Source organism: Carcharodon carcharias, chromosome 7 (assembly GCF_017639515.1).
Source record: "Carcharodon carcharias isolate sCarCar2 chromosome 7, sCarCar2.pri, whole genome shotgun sequence".
Lineage (NCBI taxonomy): Eukaryota > Metazoa > Chordata > Chondrichthyes > Lamniformes > Lamnidae > Carcharodon > Carcharodon carcharias.
Genome location: NC_054473.1, coordinates 69,152,882 through 69,175,227, shown reverse-complemented (window position 1 = coordinate 69,175,227; position 22,346 = coordinate 69,152,882).

Genomic DNA, 22,346 nt, shown 5'->3' with positions numbered 1-22,346 from the left:
GCATTCCAAACCCTAACTACTCGCTGTGTGAAAAAGCTTTTTCTCACCTCGCATTTGCTTATTTTGCAAAACACTTTAAAACTCTGTCCTCTGGTTCACAATTTGTTTATGAGTGGGAACAGTTTCTCCCCATCTACTCTGTCCATACCCCCTCATTATTTTGAAAACTTCTATCAAATCTCCTCTTAGCCTTCTCCCCTCCAAGGAAAACAGTCCCAACTTCTCCAATCTTTCCTTATAACTGAAGTGTCTCATCCCTGGGGCCACTGTCCTAATCCTCTTCTGCACCCTCTCCAATGCGTTCACATCCTTCTGTGGTGCCCAGAGCTGTACACAATACTCCATCTGAGGTCTAACTGGTGTCTTACATAAGTTCATCAAAACCTGACCTACTAATGAAGTCTAGCATACTATATTCTTTAGAAACAGCTCTCTCTACTGTCCTGCCACCTTCAATGACTTATATACATATACCTGGGTCTCTCTGCTTCTGCACACCCTTTAGAATAGTATCCCTTATTTAATACTGTCTCTCCATGTTCTTTGTACCAAAGTATATCACCTCACATTTCTCCGCATTGAACTTCATCTGCCACCTATCTGCTCACTCCACCGTTGTGTCAATGCCCTTTTGAAGTTCCACACTGTCCTTCTCACAGTTTACAATTCTCCCAAGCTTTGTGTCTTCCGCAAACTTTGAAATTGTCCCCTGCACACCAAGTTCTAGGTCATTTATATATATATATATATATATCAGGAAAAGCAAGGGTCCCAATACCAACCGCTGGGGAACTCCAGTACAAACCTTCTTCCAGCCTGAAAAATGCCCATTAACCATTACTCTCTGTTTCCTATCCCTCAGCCAATTTTGTATCCACATTAATACTGCCCTTTTTATTCCATGGCCTATAACTTTCCTAACAAGTCTATTGTGTGGTATTGTATTGAACACCTTTTAGAAGTCCATATACACCACATCAATGACCTTGCCCTCATTAATCATCTCTGTTAGCTCTTCAAAAAACTCCAGCAAGTTAGTTAGACACGATTTTCCTTTAACAAATCCATGTTGACTCTTCCAAATCAATCCATATTTTTCCACATGACTATTAATTCTATTCCGAGTAATTGTTTCTAGAAATTTCCCCATCACCAAAGTTAAACTGATTGGTTTGTAATTGCAGGGCAGGCCTTTACAAGCTTTTTTGAACAATGGTGTAATGTTTGCAATTCTCCAGTCCTCTGGCACCTCTCCAGACTCCAGGGAACATTGAAAGATTATTGCCAGTGCCCCTGCAATTTCCACTCACTTCCTGCAATATTCTTGGTTGCATCTCATCTGATCCAGGTGCGTTATCAAATTTAAGTACTGACAGCTTATCCAATACCTCCTCCTTATCAATTTTAAACCCTCCTGGTGACAGAGTTTCCTCCTCTGTCACCATGGCCCGGGCAGTAACCAACTCATAGGTAAAGACAGTTACAAAGTATTCATTTAACACCTCAGCCATGCCTCTTGCCTTTTTGTGTAAATCCCTTTTTTGGTCCCCAATAGGCCCTACTCCTCCTTTTCCCACCATTTTACTACTGATGTGCTTAAAGAATACTTTGAGATTTCCTTTTATGTTGGCTGCCAGTCTTTTTTCATAATCCCGCTTTGCTTTTTCACATCCCTTCTGAACCTTCTGTATTCAGCTTGATTCTCAATTGTATTTGCTACCTGGCACCTGTTAACTTAATTTAACCTTCTTTAACTTAATTTCTAGCTCCTTTGTCATCCAGGGAGCTCAGGATTTGTTCATCCTACCCTTCAATTTTGAGGGAACATACCTCGACTATGCCAAAACCATCTCCTCTTTGAAGGTAGCTCATTGTTCAGCTACTGTTTTTCCCACCAAAAATTGGTTCCAGTCTATCCTACTCAGCTCCATGTTTGCCCCATTGAAGTCCGCTATCTGCTAGTTGATTATTCAAACTCTAGATTGACCAATGACTTTTTCTACTGTCATCCTAAATCTTATGATGCAATGATCACTATCCCTTAACTTTTCCCCTCTGTCACTTGATCTACTTGGCCCACCTCATTCCCAAGAACCAGGTCCAGCAGTGCTCCTTTCCTGTTGGACTGGATGCATACTGCTGTAGGAAATTCTCCTGAATGCAATCTATGAATGCTTGTCCCTCACTGCCCTTTAAACTACCACACTCCCAGTCTATGGGCAGAATTTTCCCAGATTTGCACTAAGTGTGATAGCGGGTGGGTAAAATGAAAATGACGGGTATTTATGCCGTATCGTCTGGAGCCTGCCTAATTCTTTATTCACTCCTGTGAAACATGCCGTTTCCATGGCGGGCAGGCGAATAAGAGCCTGCCTGCCATAACCTTGCTGTTGCATCACGTCGGCCACTATGTTTAAAAGGCAGCCGCCAGCACACCGCTCATCGCTACCAGCATCCCACCACTGCTCAGGAGACATGGCCAGCAAAGGAAAAAAGACTTGCAGACCCCTCTTCAATGACGGGTCTCTCGAGTGACTGCTGGATGCCATGGAGGCCCACCGGGATGTGCTCCGCCCCCATTCTGGCCTCAGGATGGGTAGCAATGTCATTGAACCGGCTTGGGAGGCGGTGGTAGCAGTGGTCAGCAACAACGCCCTGCAGAGGAGGACAGCCACCCAGAGCCGCAAAAGGATGAATGATCTCTTCCGTTCTGCCAGGGTAAGTCACTCTTTTCATCACTCACAACTCACACAATCACAAACCCATCACACACCTTTACTCACAAGGGCTCTTACTCACTGCCAGTGCAAGGAACATCACCATTTACTCTCTCACTCACACCATCATTGTCCTCATCCTGTCCATGGGACCAGTCACCATCCAGACAGGCCAGGCATGCTTATCATCTGGCCCAGCAGGCATCCTGATACAGTCTCCCCATCTCTATCCATGCAGGACAAACTGGCTCAAAACAAGAGGGAAAGGTCTCAGGCAGGTGGAGGGATGCCGGAATTCAAAGTTCTGACAGAATTTGAAAACAGAGCCATCCAGCTGGCCGGCGATAACCAGGACCATTCCTGTGCTGACGGTGAGGTTGGCGCTGCTCTACCAAGTGAGGATCCAACAGTGCAACACCCATCAGACAACCATGCTGTGAGTGATCTGTCCTTTTTCATGGGCCACTGCCATGCACTAATTATCGCCCCTTGCTTTCGCAGGCACATCTGCCAAACAACCAATAGAGTACATGACCCAGGGCCTCCAATCAAGCACCAAGGAAACCTCTGAAAGCACCCTCCATGAAACCCCATCACAGCACTCACCCACACCCCCCACCAGTGCAGAGACACACACCTCGATGGGTCCTAGCTTTAGAATAGCCTCAGGACCACAATCTGGTGAGCACATCACACTTTCTGATCCACGGTAGGTGGAGGCAGGGACTTCCCAGGTCCCCAGCACTCGAGGGCTGCTGGAGGCTAGAGTGTTGCTGAGTCCAAGTCAGATGATGAGCCTCTGGACTCAGTCATGTCACAGTTGCTGGAGCTGCAAAGGCAAGCTAGGGAACATCAGGAAGGGATGTCCGCTGCACTCCTTGGATTGCAAGGCACGATGGAGGAATCCATCCATCTTCAGGCTGAGGTGGTAGTGCCGGCATTGCAATGCACCATGGTCAACACTGGCAAGATGGTGGCCACCATGGAGACCTTGGTCCAGGACATCACTCCTGTACTGCTGCGCGGGTTTAACTCCATTGCCGAAGCCATAGTGAGAGGGGTGCTGGGTAGCTCAATCTCACTCCAGCCACCCCTTCCACTCACACATCAGCCAGGGCCGCTTGGGCACCCATAGGGAGGTGGATCAGCAGGTGCATGCTCCGGGGCCTTCCATCCAGGTGGCTCTGGGAGTGTCCAGCCCATCCAAATCCCCTCTTCCTGTGACCTCCAGCTTCACAGGCCAAGGAGGGTGCCACTGCCACACAGCAGGACCCTGAAAGCAGGCCAGGGCCCTCCAAGTCTCGGCCCTCCAGAGGATGCCTGCCAAAGTCATCACAGACAGGGCATCACAGTCAGTAGGCTGCCTCCACCTCCACTGTGGATGTCCAGGGAGCAACAAGACGCAGCGGCAGGGTTAGGAACGTTAAGTAAAAGTAGTTGCACAGCCTGGGCACAGGTGTTGATCACTTGTACATAGTGTTCACTATTGTCAAAAACTCTCAAGAATATCTCCCTGCTTATGGCTCCTTGTTCTGATGAGCAGTGTTCTTGTCACTCAGATGTGAAACCTTTTCGCACAAAATAGAGGGCAGGTGTCTCAGTCCAGGGCCTCTTCCCTGTGCTCTGGCGGCCTTCAGACCACAGTGATGGTCCAGCCTCACACTCCCTGAACATTACTGATACCTGCACCTCCGCGGTGATGGTCATTGCTGCCAGAATGTAGTGGGCAGGCACCACAGAGTTCTCTCATACTCACTGTGTGCTCTCAAGACCTTTAAGGTGAGGCTAGCCCCCATCACACCAGCATCTCCAACCAGTGATGCTGTGCACCAGCTACTGAAGGGCTGAGGTGCTGAAGGCCCTGATCATGGAGCGCAAGCGAGCTGCCCTCGGCCAGACAGGAGTTAGACATTCTCATAGGCTATGAGAAGAGTTATGGAGTGCCCTCACTGCATGTCATCATCCTCCTGCAATTGAGCAACTTTTAGGGCCTCCACTGCATCTCCATGACAAGAGCATTCTCAGGGAGGATATTGGCACAGCCATAAGCCAGACTGGAGTTAAACGTTCACACCTGTGATGTGAGGATCTATGGGGTCACCTCACTGCATGTCGGCCTCACCCTCCACAAACCTGGCAGCTATGAGGGCCGCCCGAGTGTGTCTGCCTCATCTAGCCAGTGTGAGAGACTCATCTCTATCATCGTCACCAGCAAGGGCACCCTCACCCTCATCCACAATGTCGTCAGCATCCTCCTCAACCGAGGAAACCTCCAGATCCTCAATCTCCTCCTCAGATAGTTTATCTCCCCATTGGAGTGCCAGGTTGTAAAGGGTGCAGCAGACGATGGTGATGTGTGACAGCCTCTGCAGACTGTACTGCAGGGCTCCACCGGACCAGTCCAGGCACCAGAACCATATCTTCAGCACCCCGATGGTCTGCTCCACCAAGTTGCTAGCTGCAGCATGAGCCTCATTATAACTTCACTCTGCTGCAGTCTGAGGCTGCCCCATGGGTATCATCAGCCACGGCCTCTGCGGGTAGCCCTTGTCCCCAAGGAGCCAACCCTGTAGCCTCTGTAGACTCTGGAAGTCTGCAGGGATCTGCGAATGACTCAGGATGTAAGCGTTGTGCACAATCCCTGGAAATCATGCGTAGGATGCATTTCTGGTGGTTGCATACCAGCAGCACGTTAAGTGAGTGGAAGCCCTTGATTCCTTGATGAAGTCCATCGAGTGTAGCGATGGAGACTTGAGCGCCATATGACAGCAGTTATTCGCACCCTGCACCCGTGGGAATCCCGAGATCAGGGTGAATCCAATGGCCCTTGTATCCTGGCTGTCCCGGTCCTGGGCGAAATGCACAAAGTTGTGTGCCATGGAGAAGATGGCATCCATGACCTCATGGATGCATTTGTGGGTGGCAGATTATGAAATCCCACAGTGGTTGCCTGTGGAGACCTGAAAGGAGCCACTGGCATAGAAATTGAGCACAGTGGTCACTTTCACAGCCACTGGCACTGGATGCCTTCCATATCTCCTTGGCACCAAGTCCTGCAGTAAGTGGCAGACGTGAGCTACCAGGTCCCTAGACATGCACAGTCGTCGGTGACACTGGTTTTCAGTCATCTGCAGGAATGGCAGGCAGCGTCTACAGATCCTGGGTGTCGCTAGGCGCCGACCAGCCACGGCTCGCTGTCGCTCCTGGGCAGCATGTGCGGGAGCCCCTGCTGCCCCTTCTTCGTGAGGTTGCTGCTCCTGCGTTTGCACAGCCAGGTGCCTTAGTCACTCTCTCCTCCATCTTCTATGCTCTCTGTAGACCATCAGGCATACAGCTAGATCACCAGGATCGATGATCCTGACATGGTCCTCCTGCGGCATGAAAGAGAGAGAGAGACGTGGTTATCATGGCTGCACTTAGCACCTTTCCTGGCCCTGTGTGACTGCCCTTTAACTCTTCCCAGAGAGTGCAAGTCACCCCTCAGATAGCCAGAGATGAGTGCGCTGCATTGCTGCCCTGTCAACCTGTAACACAGGGGAGACAGGTCGCAAACAGGATGCTGAGATTTCAAGGGACTGTGAGCACCTCCAGCAGTGACTGCTACATGGCCAGTGTTGGCAAGGAGATTGTACAACGTGTGCAGCCCAACTGCTCCACGGTCCAATAAAGGGGTGGCGGACTCTGTGCCAGGGGGAGCTTTGGGGGTAGTGGTGGGGGCAGGTAAGGTATGGAGCACTTGGTGGCCCTTTGGTGCCTCCGCGATGCTTGCATGGGTGGGCAGGCTAGGAGCTTGACCCCAGTCATATCACTGATCACTGTGGCTGCGCCTGACCTGTCTTAGTTTCAGAGGCATGGTCAGTTTATTCAGGTGTCCCTAATGCTTAGCCACTTTTCCTCACTTACCCTGGCCCCACCTCGATTGCCTGTGTGTGGGATGCAGCACCAGGGTAGCAATTGCACCCCCCCCACCACCGACAGCAATTATCTGAGGCCAGGTATCTGTTTCCCCTGCACCCACCCCCCCACCCCGGCACCCCTGAGGCCTGTAAACAACATAAACAACAGACGAGCTGTGGAGAAGTCTGCTTCTCACTCATCTCAGTTCCTCCAAAGTGAAGGCCGCCAAGTGCTGTTGTGAAACTTGCTTTCCCACCGACGTCAACGGTGATCCGGCATGGGTCCAAGAGCCTGGCAGGATGGCCTATTAATTATATGCTAATGTATTACAATTAGCTCCCCGCCGACCGATGGCAGGAAACACGGCCTGCCGTCAACGCTTTGAGCGGATGATCGTGACCTGCCTTCACGCCATCGTGAAGCAGGTCACGCCATATTTTCCACACCCGCCACCAGCGGGCTGAGAAAATTCCACGCTGTATACGGGTAATTAAAGTCGCCCATTTTAACTACTCTATAATGTTTACACCTCTCTGTAATTTTCTTGCAGATTTGTTCCTCTATATCCTTCCCACAAGCTGGTGGTCTATATATTACACCGAGCAACGTAATAGCACCCTTCTTATTCCTTAGCTCTAGCCAAATCGATTCTGTCCTTGAATCCTCTGACAAATACACTTTCTCCAGTACTGCAATACTCTCCTTAACCAAAAACGCCACCCCTCCTCCTTTTCCTCTTTCCTATCTTTTCTGGACACTTTGTAACCAGGAATATTTAACACCCAGATCTGCCCTTCCTTTAGCCATGTCTCTGTTATTGCCACTAACACAATTCAATAAGAAGAATTATGCTAATGGTGTGGATTCAATCCCTGTCCAGGCTGTGGTGGTTAATGGAGACGTACCTCTTTCCTTGTCTCATGCTTGATGCAGAATGCTGCTCCTCAAGATATATAACCACTTGACTCTCTCTAACAGAGAGAGAGAGACAGCCATGGTCTCTTGTGAATCATGCCTTACATAGCCCCCTCCTCTAAGGCATTGACATGAATTGCAAATAGCTGAGGACCAAGCACTGATCCTTGCAGTACTCAGTTAGTTACATCCTAAAGCTGACCTGTTCATTCCTACTCTTTGTTTTCTGTCCATTAACTAACCCTTAACCCATGTTAACATATCACTTTCAATCCCATGAGCCCTAATTATCACCACTCCCATTGGTTATTCCTGCTTCATGGGCCAGCTCAGTCTAAATTAAGTGCCTTCTCACTAACCCCAAGCAACCTAGCAAGGTTTCTATTAGAGGGAATTGGCAGACTGGATTCTGGCTTAACTGCCAGCCAGTATACTTCATTCTTCACCTTGCAACTGTCAAAGGATGTACAAGAAACTGCAGGCGGCTCAGTAATAGTCAAGAGTAAAGTTTCCACTTTGTGCACATTTGCTGATTCTGGTAAATTGCATGTGTTTTTTTGCCCCCCCCAGGACTCCTCTCAAACTCATTTGCAAATCGCCAAACATAAAATCTGTCATGAATCAGTGTGATCAGGCAGGTTTTAAAACATAGTGAAGAATTTTGCTTTAGTATTGCTGAAAAAAGAGACATGTCAAAGCTTCTTGTCTTGAACTCATCAGGACACTTCACAAGAATACCAATATTGATATTTCAACCTCAGTGTCAATCCATCACTTGTGAATGACTGAACTTCATCTTTAAAAAACATATAACATTATTTTCTAGTTATATCGGGGTACAGTAGTCAGTTTCTTAGTCAATTCAGAAACACCATATTAAAAAGCTTCTAAAATGAACCTTTTACTATGCTTGCATCCGAAGGAACCAGATAGTTTTTAAAAGTGAATGTTGAAAAGACTCAGCAGGTCATCAACATCTGTGGAGACAGTTAACAGGCTAAAGTTTATGAGAGGAGCTGGGACCCTGACATTGGGTTAAAATGTGGGTCCCGAGCCCACATCTGCTGGCTTGCCATCTGCAGGGCCTGCTCGGCAATTTTACCACAGGCTGGATGCCTTTGGGCCTGTCGTCCAATTCAGGAAGGTGGGAGGGTTCCTAATGCTGCCAGTCCAATCAGAAGGACGGCAGCTCTGAACCCTTGGCAGTACCACCAGGAAAGGCGGTAGCAGCAGAGGAATCCAGGAGACCTGAGGCCTACAGTAGTTAATTAAAGAGAAAAACTTAAAAGGTCATGGCACCCAGTGTCGAGGGCAAACTCCTCAGGGGAATTCATTCTGCCCGCAGTTCCTTCTTTGTTTCAATATACCTTCCATTCCCCTAGACTGCCATTGGAAGGCCATCTCCATTTAGCTTGCAGCCTCCCAAAGTGCCGGGGGTTCTCCACCACTGGCAAAATGCCAATAGCACCATAACTTGGTCCTTAATTGGGCCTTTATGGAAACTGCTGCCTGCCTTCTCGGTACAGGTTTTATACCACTACAGAGTGCTCCAATCAAAAAGGTGGAGAAAGGTAGAAATTTGAAAAGGAAGAATTGGCTGGCCAAAAGGGAGTGAGACTAATTGGATAGGGCTTTCAATGACAGTATAGGCATAATAGGCTAAGTGGCCTCCTCCTGCACTGTAGTTATTTGATTCTATGATGAAACCATTCTGTTCTTTAGTGCTGGGGTCCTTCATTCCCATAATGATTCACCCACATCTAAAATACTGGTGCTATTTTGAAACAGCTATTTGATGGAATAAGACTGACAAAGCCTGTCACAACAGAAATTAATCCAAATAGTTTAAAATTAAAACCATCTGCAGCTATAACAATCATCTGGAAAATGATTGTCACGAGCATCAATCTCCAATCAATATGTAAGTAATGCTGATTGTTATGTAGGATAATTTGATTACATGGGACTTGGGCTATTTGGACGCAGCTCATCTGGAATATCTTCAAGGGCCCACTGTCATTGTTTTCTGTGGACAGAGACTAGTGAAGAACATTGCTGCATAGAATACATAAGAGAGAGGTCAGCATAACCAGGAAAAGATGCTTTAAAGACAACTCACTCAACTGAGCAGGCATAACAATATACTGAATGTCACCACTTAACAGAGCACACATATCACAATCAGCTCTGAAACACTTTCCGACTGTAAATTGGACCACTTTTCACCTACTTTGGATGATTCAAATCTCCTCATCCCTGTGAGGAAGACCTCACTAAAAAAATCCTGCATTGCTCACACAAGTGTGGATAGTTATTCGCCATTTTGTTAACAATTCAAAAATAAATGATTACAGAAATAATAAAATACTTCCATTCAATCACATGGAGAGGTTAAAGAAACTGAAATGGTTTTCCTTACAGCAAAGATGGTTTAGGGGAGATTTAATGCTGACATTCAAAATCATGGGCAGGACATTACATCCCCTAAGGGGCAGACTGGCAGGCCAAGAAGCTGTAAAATTGGGCACCATGCCATGACATCCTTCTAGGCATCTACGCACCCACCCCCACCCCATTGCAATTGTACTACTGTGGGGGAAGGTGTTAGGAAGCCCACCGGCCTGTGTGCCAATGGAGGCCCTTAAGTGGCCAATTAATGGTCACTTAAGGGCTCATCCCACAGCTGCTGGGATTTTACATGTGGCAGTGGGAACCTGGTGCCATGTCCCCACACAGAAGCTTTCACTGGGCAAGCTGCTGGCCAGTCGAGGGGGGAAAAGTCCAACCTTTAAGGGCTCCTGTGCCCATTGGAGACCCCCCAAGGCTTTCCCACTCCTGTATCTGCCCTCTCCCCATGCCCTGTATATCCCAGCCCCCCCTGGCACCCCCTCACCAGGTCTGCCAGCCTGGCCCCAGCAAAACTTCAGACTTACCTTAAAATGCGACTCCATTTCTGAATGCCTTCTTCGGGAATGACTGCAGTGCCAGCAGTAGCCGCCGCTCCTGGTGGCACTGCTGGGACCAGAGAGTTGCCGAACATTTGATTGGCTGGCAGCTCTCGAAGGCGAGACTTCCTCCCAGATGCTGATAGAAGGCCCCCTCCAAGAAAATTACTGGCCTGATGATGGTGCAATGGCAGCAGGGCAAGCCGGCCAAGCAGGGGCAGGCTTACCCCTGACATTTATGCAGGGTATCGTGGGCACCAGCCCCACGCCCCGCCTTCCCTCAGTGCATAAAATCCAGCTCCCTGAGGGGTTTTCATAGAATAAGCAATGAGATATCATTTCCAGAAAACCAGAAAATGTCAATGTCTAGAGGAGACCAATGACTTAGGTAGGAAGGGGGATGTAGTCCTGCAATCAGAACTTAGGGAGCTAGATAGAGAATTAGCAAGCAGGATCTCTATTGTAGTAATCTCCAGATTAGTCCCAATGCCACGTGCCCGTGAGTACAGAAATAAGAGGATAAGGCAGGTGAAAGAGTGACTGGAAAAATGGTGCAGGCGGGAGGGCTTTAGATTCCTGGGACACTGGGACTGGCTCTGGGGGAGATGACAGCTGTACAAGCTAGAAGGGTTGCACCTGAACAGAGCTGGGGCTGAGTTCCTTGTGGGGCCTTTTGCTAGTGCTGTTGGGAGGGCTTTAAACTAACTCGATTGGGGTGTGGGAACCAAGAGACAATATTAGAAAGGGACACCTGGGTGCACAAAATACTGGGAGGGACAGATAGCACTAGCACAGAGAATAGTAAGTTAAATAGGTAAAGCCGAGGTAAGGGAGAAAGTAACAAAATCTAAATCAGGGTTGCTATGCATGTATGTGAATGCACGGAGTATAGTAAATAAGATTGGGGCGTTACAGGTACAGATTGCCATGTGATGTTGTGGCGATAACAGAGACCTGGCTCAAGGAAGGGCAGAACTGGGTGTTAAATATTCCCAGGTACAAGGTGTTCAGAAAAGATAGGAAGGGAGGAGGGTGGTGCTATTGGTTAAGGAGAGCATTGCAGTGCTGGGGAAAGAGGATGTACCAGAGGGTTCAAGGACAGAATCAATTTAGCTAGAGCTAAGGAACAAAAAGGGTACAATTACATTGCTTGGTACAGTCTATAGACCACCAAATAGTGAGAAGGATGTGGAAGAACAAATCTGCAAGGAAATTACAAAGAGATGCAGGCATTATCGAGAGTAGTTATAATGGGGGACTTTAGTTACCCAAATGCAGACTGGGACAGTGGTAGCGTAAAGGGCGGAGAGGGGTAAAAGTCCTTAGATTATGTTCAGGAAAATTTTCTACAGCAGCATGTGTCCAATCCAACAAGAAAAGACACACTGTTAGACCTGGCACTTGGAAATGAGATGGGCAAGTAGATCAAGTGTCAGTGGGGGAACATTTAGGAGACAGTGACCATTGTATTAAACATTTTAGGATGATGATAGAAAAGGACGATAGGCAATCCAGAGTAAAAATAAATAACTGGACAAGAGCCGACTTTGATAAGACAAGAACGGAGCTGGGTCAGATAGACTGGAATAAAAGATTGACGGGAAAATCTGTAGCTAAACAATGGGCTGATCAAGAATTGGCCCGGGCACAAGCAAGGTATATTCCATCGACAGGGAAAGGTACGGCAAACAAATCCAGAGCTCCTTGGATGAAAAAAGGAGATTGAAATTAAGGTAAAGAAGAAAAAGTGCTCTTATGACAGGTGTCAGGTAGAAATTACAATTAAGAACCAACAGGAATTCAGAATATTAGAGAAGCGAAGAGGGAATATAAGAAAAGACTGGCAGCCAACATAAAGGGGAATCCCAAAGTCTTCTATAGACCTATAAATAGTAAAAGGGTGGTAAAAGGAGAAGTAGGGCTGATTAGGGACTTAAAAGGGTATTTATACATGGACAAAGGGGCCATGGCTGGTATTAAATGAATTCTTTGCATCAAGGATATTGAAGGAAGTGAGAGGAGAAATTGTAGGGGCATTAGCCATTGTCTTTCAGTCTTCCCTAGACTCAGGGGTGGTGCCAGAGGACTGGTGAATTGCAAACATTATGCCCTTGTTCAAAAAAGGTTGTAAAGCTAAGCCCAGCAATTACAGACCAGTCAGTTTAACTTCAGTGGTGGGCAAGATTCTAAAAACAATTATTCGGAGTAGAATTAATAGTCACTTGGAAAAATAGGGGTTGCTAAGGAAGAGCCAGCATGGATTTCTAAAGGAGAAATCATGTTTAACAAACATGCTGGAGTTTTTTGAAAAGGTAACAGAAAAGGTCAATGAGGGTAATGCTGTCGATGTGGTGCACATGGACTTTCAAAAGGCATTTGATACAGTGCCACACAACAGACTTGTGAGAAAAGCTATTGCTTATGGAATAAAAGGGACAGTAGCAACGTGGATACAAAATTGGCTGAAAAATAGGAAGCAGAGGGTAATTGTCAAGTGATATTTTCCAGCCTGAAGGAAGGTTTATAATGAAGTTCCCCAGGGGCCCCTTTTCCTGATATGTATTAATGATCTAGATCTTGGTGTGCAGGAGACAACTTCAAAGTTTGCAGATGATATGAAGCCTGGGAGTGTTGTGAACTGTGAGGGGGGATGGTGTGCAACTTTAAGAGGACATAGACAAGTTGGTGGAGTGGGCAGATAGGTGGTAGATGGAGTTCAATGTGGAGAAGTGTGAAGTGATGCATTTTGGTAGGAAGAGCATGGGCAGACAATACAAAATAAGGGATGAAATTTTGAAGGGGGTGCAGAAGCAAGAAGACTTAGGTGTATATGTGTATAGTTATTGAAGGTGGCAGAGCAGGTGGAGAGAGCAGCTAATAAAGCATATAGCATCCTGGGCTTTATTAATAGGGGCATGCAGTACAAGAGCAAGGAGGTTATGTTGAATTTATATAAGACACTCATTAGACTTCAGATGGAGCATTGTGTACAGTTCTTGGCACCACATTTTGGAAGGATGTGAACACGTTGGAGAGAATTCAGAAGAGATTTACAAGAAGGTTTCCAGGGATAAGAAACTTCAGCTATGAGGATATATTGGAGAGGTTGGAACTGGTCTCCTTGGAGAGATGAAGGCTAAGAGGAGATTTGATAGAGATGTTCAAAATCATGAGTGTGTTGGACAGAGTAGATAGGGAGAAGCTGTTCCCACTCATAGAAGGAGCAAGAATGAAAGGGCACAGTTTTAAAGTGATTTGCAAAAGAAGTAAATGTTGCATGAGAGAAATCTTTTTCACATGAGTGGTTCGGGTCTGGAATGCACTGTCTGGAAGTGTGCTGGAAGTAGATTCAATTGAGGCATTCAAGAGGGCATTAGATGATTATTTGAATAGAAACAATGTGTAAGGGTACGGGGAAAAGGCAGGGCAATGGCACTAGGTCGTAATGCTCATTTGGAGAACCGGTGCAGACACGATGGGCTGAATGGCCTGCTTCTGTGCCATTAAAATCCTGTGATTCTATGAAACCAATCTAAGATAATTGACAGAAAGAGCCAAAGCTGAAAGGAAGAAAAATATTTTCCATGGTGTATTGTTATGACCCAGAATGCACAACCTGAAAGGCTGGTGGAAGCAAGTTCAATAATAATTTTTAATAGAGAATTGGATACTACTTGAAAAGGAAAACATTTGCAGGGCTATGGGGAAAGGGCAGGGTTGTGGGATTAAATGGATAGCTATTTCACGGGCAGAATGAGCTGAATGGCCTCCTTCTGTGCTGTAGAGTCCTAGGATCCTATGGGCAAAATTTTTAGCAAGGGCATAAAATGATACGTGTTGACGTCGGACGAGCATCCCAACATCAACGAGCAGTTGCACGTTATTTCGGTCGGCGGGCGCACACAGCAGCACATCCACCTACAATTAAAATGCCACAGGCGGGATAAGGTTTCCTAAAGCAGATGAAAATAAAATTAAAATTTTAAAATGTATTTAATAACGTGTCCCTGCTCATGTGACAGAGTCACATGAGGGGACATGATTTATTACATTATTAATTTCTTTATTTTTTTTGGAAAATGCTTCATCTCCCTGAGGCAGCTCTATACCTCAAGGAAATTATTAAGCGTGCACTCGCACGCATGCGTGATGTTTGCACTCACCCCTCTCATACTCCCCTCCCCCACTTCCCGCACAGGCAGCGCTGAGTGTTGCTGCCTGCGTTTCATGCTGGGCGGGCCTTAATGAGCTAGCCAGCGTGAAGTTGCCTTCTGGCCTCCATCGCAGTCAGCTTCCCGCCCACCCCCACTGAGCCTGCCCGACAAGGGCAAGCTTCTGCCCTATAATTCAATATGCTTTCCCCCTCACCGTCAGGTCCAGGACTGGAAACCCTTCTGCTCATTATAACTTGGCAGCATTTTTCACTGCTTGACAGAAACCCCATGAATCCTTTATCTTGAAGAAGTCATCTTCTCTGTAACTGCCATTGAACTCGTTGAGTCCACTCATTCCACAGATTCATTCAAATTGTCCTGGCATGAAATTTGGCAACACACTGGGGTAGATGTTCAAGCTGAATTACTGGTGGAAACCTCGGTTTGCAGAGCAGCCACCCATTATAGGAACTGCCCGACCTTTATTTCCATTGAAATGGAATCACAAGTCTACTATCATGCTACTCCAAGCACAATGTAAGAGTCAGTCAATCATTTTAACAAATATCTGGCTCACCAATGCAACAAATCTTGTCAGGTCTACCCTTAAAAGCCAAAACTGTTGACTTCAAATTGTAATCTTCGTTGAACATACACTCCCTTAAAGTGTCTTGGAAATTACCTCAGATTGCATTGAACCTAACACATAGTTACAGCGACTTTTTAAATAGGAGGAAGCAAACAAAATAACCTGCACATAGATTAAATGTGCAATTTGAGAACTAAAAATTACGCCTGAAAGCCTTTAAATTCAAATGGATTCTCAAATGACTAACTGTGGCAGGAGCATAGCAGATTTTGGGCTATCCACAAGTGAAGGCTGGAACAATAAACTGGTACACCGCAATTGTGCCTTTGTTATTCCCCAGGATGCTTCAATATTGAGCCAATCATGAGCCTTCACTGGAGAATAGTTTCTATGGTAACAATGTGTGGTGACAGGAACTGATCTGAGTTTACCACATTTTCTGTGAAGAAGAAGCAAACATCCATATTTTAATGAGGTGATGGTTTCCAAAAGAGTTCAACCTCCCAAGATTGATACAATCTTAAAGCAGCCTGGTATTTTTAGCTCTCAAATTGTGAATCTTATGTACGTTATGCAACACCTGAAAAGTTCCTTTAAGTTACTAAAAGAAATGGAAGTTGAATATTTCACAGTATTTTTAGAATACAGCAACAAAAAGATAGAGAATCTGATTTCTTTTTGTGTGTGTTCATTTTAACAATGATATGCCAGAGGAGTCCTCAGAGAGTTCAGACATGTGCAGATTCATCATTCGCAGAATAAACTATGCTGCATGTTTTGAGGCAACACGATTCCAGCCACTGGGGAGGAAGAAGAGTGAAACAGCTGCAAAATGTTTTTGGCACATTAGTACTGTGTACGTGTGATGCAACCACATTCTGCGTTAGCAGTGATTTGCGTCACCGCGTTGCAGCACTTAAAAAAGATTTGCTGAATTCACTTGCATGAAGTCGGTTTCCTTCACTCACATCCTTTCCTCCCACCACCCACCACCCCCCACCAACACCAGCACTGACTCCATTCACTGCAACACATTTCACTCCACTTCTGCTCCTAATGTCATGCACTGCAGCATCTACTCACCTCACCAGCACTGCTTTCACCTCCTGATACCTCTGCCACCCATCACACATCAGGGGCATTATTCTAACTTGAAAGGCACACCCATCTCACCCAGTGACCACTAACATTCTCTCATCAATGCCCTGAGCAATCAGAGTCAACTTGCCTGGTTTGAATTTGAACTGAAACTTGGCATTTAACTGTTCCCTGGTGCATTGTCCAAGGCAACGCCTCTACCAATCATAGTCCACTTACCAACCAATCAGCACCCTCTTCTCATGCAGTATAACTTGTTGTTCCCTTTGAGATTTGGTATTCTTGCAAACCTGTCCTGGTGAGTGCAAGACGAAAAGCTTTGACAGTATGTTACTTTTTTCAGCAATGCTCAAATTCTGTACTACCAAGCAACTATTTTCCCATCTTTATTGCAAACTACAATGGGGACTGAGTGAGAATAGGCAGAGGGAGAGAGTCAGTCAAGCCCTCTCCACTCTAGGATGGTGTTATGCAGATCATGGGGATGAGTCATGTTTGAGCTGTGGTGAGTGCTGAGGCTGAAAGGTGGCTCCAACAATATTTATTGGATAGTTTACAATCAGCCCTCCCTGACTGTTGTCTCACCCTCACACTATTGCACTGCATTGAAAAGCCACTCATCTGCCTGCTTATTCACGACACTAAATGCTACGATGCTGCTCACTTCCAGGTGAAGAAATTGCAGAGTTTCCAGAAGCAGAGGAGCTGGGAGAGACTCATGATGACACACTGTCACTTGATCTCAAATTGCTGAGCACCAGCTCAGACACTGGCAGTAGATTACAGGATAGGCTAGAGGGGTCTGCACTGGAAGACTCACTGTGCAGTGGTGCACAGCAGCATGGCCAGGATGATGGGATAGATTAAGAATTAGCTTGACAGTGGAACAACTCACATCCTAGCTCTGCAGCAGAGGAAATACCAATAGATAAAAGATCCTCAAATAGTCATTTGGTAGCACAGAACTTGAGTATTGCTGAAAAAAGAGACATGTCAAAGCACATCTAATGTTGGACACTGTGATTTGAGTTTTGCAAGCATAGGTTGGTTTGGTACGGTCTGGACCCTGCCCATTGCAAACAATGACTAGGGCATGCTGTTTGATAGTTTGCCAGTCTTTGGGACATATAACCTACATAATTCATATACTACATTACTCATTCGTGTAATAGGCATTGAACTTATTAACTCAGCAGCTTACGCAGTTGAGTTCAGCTTTAAAGGCACCATGTATCCCCAAATAGATGGTATTGCCATGTGATCCCTTCTAGGTCCAACTCTTGCAAATATCTCTGTTAGGCTCCATGAGAAACGTGTCTTCGCTGGAATGACACCTAACCTCCTATCCCTAGCACGCTTCCGATATGTGGATGATACATACGCTATATTTAAATCCGCAGCTACGTGTAATAATTTCCTTACATGTCTTAATGGGCTCCATCCAGCACTCAAATTCACCTTTGAAATGGAGCAGTCAAATGAATGCCCCTTCCTTGATGTACTAGTTGAGAAATCTGCCAGGGGCTTCTCTACCAAGGTCTAGTGCAAGCCTACCATCACTGGTCAATATGCGCATTGGGTTTCTTACAGTTTCACAAGCCATAAGACTGGCCTGATCGGCAACCTTGTGAATAGAGCCTGAGCCACTTGTTCACCATGCAAGCTTGATGCTGAAATAGGGCACATCAAAGACATCCTGCAGGATAATGGCTACCCTGACCATATCATTTTGCACTGCATATCATGCAAACTCATGAACGGGCGTAAGGCTGTCACTTTCGGCCCTGAAAAGTGCCCAGTCGACCTCAGATTACCTTGTAAGGACAATGTATCTCAAAAATTTGATCAACAGGTGAAGTTAGCTGTTTCACACTGCTACTATGCAGAAGCAACATGAGTGGTATCTGCCACAAACAGGATGCTGCCATCAAGCCAAACAGATTTCCTGCCTATCACACAAATGAGTAATGTGGTATATGAATTTCAGTGCCAGTGAGATGCTAGGTAGGTAGGCAGTATCTCCTAAAGATTGGCAGGTCATCTTAAACAGCATGTCCCAGCCACTGTTCTAAACGGACAAGGACAGACTGTGCCCAACCAATCCATGCTTGCAAAACTCAAAACACAGGGCAGGATTTTACATCTGTTGGGCAGGCACGTGCCCAACCCAAACAGTGTAAAATCTCGTGTGATGATGTCAGACGAGCGTCCTGACGTCATTGCACTCTCATGATCTTTTGGTCGGCTGACACGCGTGAGAGTTGACAACACACCTGCTGCCAATTAAGAGGCCTATTAAGTCCCTTAAAGTGTTAATTAAGTTGTATTTTTCCCTGCCCGAGCAACTGTTCGGTTGGCAGGCGGAGAATCGGCCAGGCGGCCTTTGCATTTTTGACAAAAACTTATCCACGGGCGGAATGAGATTTCCAAAGGTAAGTAAAAAAACTCAACAAAAAAAATTTCCACTTCATTATACACGTGCCTCTCTTCATGTGACTGAGTCACATGTAGGGACAGGTTTTTATAAATCTTTATTTTCCTTTGTCCAGATCTTTTGCTCCCTGAGGCAGCTCCCCTGTGCATGCGCAGACTTCTGCGCTCGCCCTCCTCCCGTCCCCACCCCAGCTGCGCTGAGCCTTTCAGCACATCTTTCACAATGGCTGGCTGTTAATTGGCCAGAAAGCATGAAATCGCGGTTGGGGCCCGATTGTGGGTGGTGGTCCATTTTGCGCCCGCTCCTGGGCCGCCAACCGCACCCGCCCGACATAGGGAAAATCCTGCCCATGGTGCCTAACATTCGTTGTGATTCTGTGATTGGACAACATTTGCTAAATAATCCTCAGTGTGCTAAGAATTATGCTGACAACCAATTTAAGATGGTCAGTCAGGCTCACAATATGGCGCATTTGCCTGTACTGAAAGTTATATATATTAATACACCGGTCCCTGTTCTTTGCAGACAGAAAGAACATGTCGACACATTGCGCCTGTTTCAGCTAAACAAAATAACTGACAGTCATTCGCTGACTCATTCCTTAAGGCAATGCTTTGACTAATCAGGATCAAGCTGTCTGGTTTAATTTTCAAACAATGCTTGGCAGTTAACTGTCAATCACCATCATTGGTGCATTCTCCATGGCAATGCTCCTGCCAATCAGAATCCACTTGCCAACCAATCAGCACTCTCTTCTTATTCAGTATAAGTTGTTGTTTTCCCCTTATATTCATATTCTTGTGAAGTGTCCTGATGAGTGCAAGATTAAAAACTTTGGCATGTCTCTTTTTGCAGCAATAAAGGATCTTGATAGTGTCATGGGTACTTTTAAGGTGTTACCTTTTATTGACCATTATCAAATATATTTCTATGTGGATATGTGTATTTTCTTACCCTCGGAGTGATTGAGTTAATTTAAATAATCCAGCAGCAAGCTTTTGTATTTTAAAAATGAAGAGGGTTAGTTTATTTCTCACACATTTTTCCCAGAGTTTAATGGGAACATGATACCTCACTCACATGACTACCCATACTATCACAGCCACGAAAACTAGATAGAGTTGAAGGTAAGATGGTCATTACAAAAAGGGAATTTACTACAGTCTCTATTTCGGTACTGGCCTGATGTTTTGTAATCGGGTTGAAGTGAAGACCTTGAAAATGCAGAGATATTTCAGTAGTTGTGATGGTTCCTAGATTTTACCTGCCCAGAGGTTGTTTTCACAACATTGACTTGAATATGGAACAGATTAGAGGAGAGAGAGAGGCGTAATTTCTCTTTCAAGATATTGTAGGTATTAAAAGTAAAATACTGCGGATGCTGGAAATCTGAAATAAAAACAGAAAATGCTGGAAAAACTCAGCAGACCTGATAGCACCTATGGAGAGAGAAACAGAGTTAACAATTTGAGTCCATATGACCCTTATTCAGAGCTAAATCAAAGTAGAAATGTGCTGAAATTTATACTGTTTAAGGGGAGGATGGGAGGGGTGAAGCAGGTGAATCTCGATATGGTCAGCGATAAGTGGGAGCTAAGGAGAGATTGACAAAGATGGCATGGGCAAAAAGACAAAGGGAGTGTTAATGATAGTGGTTAGGGCTTCTTCTTCTTATCGTGTCCACGGACAGTCTATACATGGCCCAGCCAGAACTGGACACATTTTTGCTCCTCGTTGTTGAATTCGGCAAGATCTGCAACAGTGCAGAGTTCCTCTAGCGATAGGCATTGCAGGAGATGTTGCATAGTCTGTGGCTCAGTTCCACATTCACAAGTTGTCAGGCAGGTTGTATATCCCCATTTGCTTAGTGACACCTTTGAATGACCTACACCAATCCTACGTCTGTTAAGGCACTTCCAAGTTGCCCAGTTGCAATAGCTCCTGGGGGAAGGCTTTCATCCAGTAGAATTTCCATCGCTAGGGGTTGTTCGAGACTGGCGAGCCGGTCTTTTCACAATGTGATGCGGACTTCAGATGGGGTAAGGGCTAAAGAAGGTGCTGATGGTGGCATAAAGGTAAGAAAGCAGAATGTGTTAATAGCAGAACAAGGGTCATTACTCTTTGAAAGAACAACATGGAACAAATAACAGATGGCTCTATTGGGGGGTGGGGTGTGGGGAGGGGGTGGTGTTCAGAGAAAAAATGTTGAAAAGGCAAAACAAAGGGATAAAAGGGGATAAAACAATGAATAAATGAATAAGAATAAAATCAAATAAAAATAATAAAAATAAAAATAAGTAGATAAATAAATTTTTTTTTTTAAAAAGGATTTAAAAAAGGGTGATGATAGAGGAGAGAGTTCATGGTCTGAAGCTGTTGAACTCAATGTTAAGTCCAGAAGGCTGTAAAGTGCCTAATCGGAGGATGAGGTGATGTTCCTCCAGTTTGCGTTGGGCTTCACTGGAACATTGCAGCAGGCCAAGGACAGACATGTGGGCATGAGGGCAGGGTGGTGTGTTGAAATGGCAAATGACAGGAAGGTCTGGGTCATGCTTGTGGACAGACTGAAGGTGTTCCGCAAAGCGGTCACCCTGTTTGTGTTTGGTCTCCCCTGTGTAGAGGAAACCGCATTGGGAGCAGCGAATGCAGTAGAGCAAATTTAAGGAGGTGCATGCGAAGTGCTGCTTCACCTGAAAGGAATGTTTGGGCCCTTGGACAGTGAGGAGTGAGGAGATAACAGAGCAAGTGTTGCGCCTCCTACGATTGCATGGAAAGAGGATGAAGTGTTGGGGTTGATGGAGAAGTTGACCAGGGTGTCCCAGAGGGAATGGTCCCTACAGAATGCTGACAGGGGAGCGATGGGAAGATGCGTTTTGTGGTGGCATCATGCTGGAGTTGGCTGAAATGGCAGAGGATGTTCCTTTGAATGCGGAGGCTGGTGAGGTGAGGACAAGGGTTGCTCTGTCATGGTTCTAGGAGGGAGGGGAAAGTGTGAGGGCAGAGGCATGGGAGATGGGTCAGACATGGTTGAGGGTCCTGTCAACCACAGTGGGGGGAAAACTTGGTTAAGGAAGAAGGAAGATATGTCAGAAGCACTGGTTTGGAAAGTTGCATCATTGGAACAGATGCGACGGAGGCGAAGGAACTGAGAGAATGGGATGGAGTCCTTACAGGAAGCAGGGTGTGAGGAGCTGTAGTCGAGGTAGCTGTGGGAGTCGGTGGGCTTGTAATGAATATTGGTGGACAGTCTATCACCAGAAATTGAGACAGCAAGGTCAAGGAAGGGAAGGGAAGTGTCAGAGATGGACCATGTGAAAGTGATGGAGGGGTGGAAATTGGAAGCAAAATTAATAAATTTTTCCAAGTCCAGAACAGAGCATGAAGTCACACTGAAACAGTCATCGACGTACCAAAGAAAGAGTTGTGGAAGGGGGCCGGAGGAGGCCTGCGTAGAACTGGAACAAGGAATGTTGCACATATCCCATAAAGAGACAGGCATAAATGGGGCCCTTGCGGGTACCCATAGACATACCTTTTATTTATTTTATTTTTATTCATTTATTCATTGATTTATCCCCCTTTTATTCCCCTATTCAT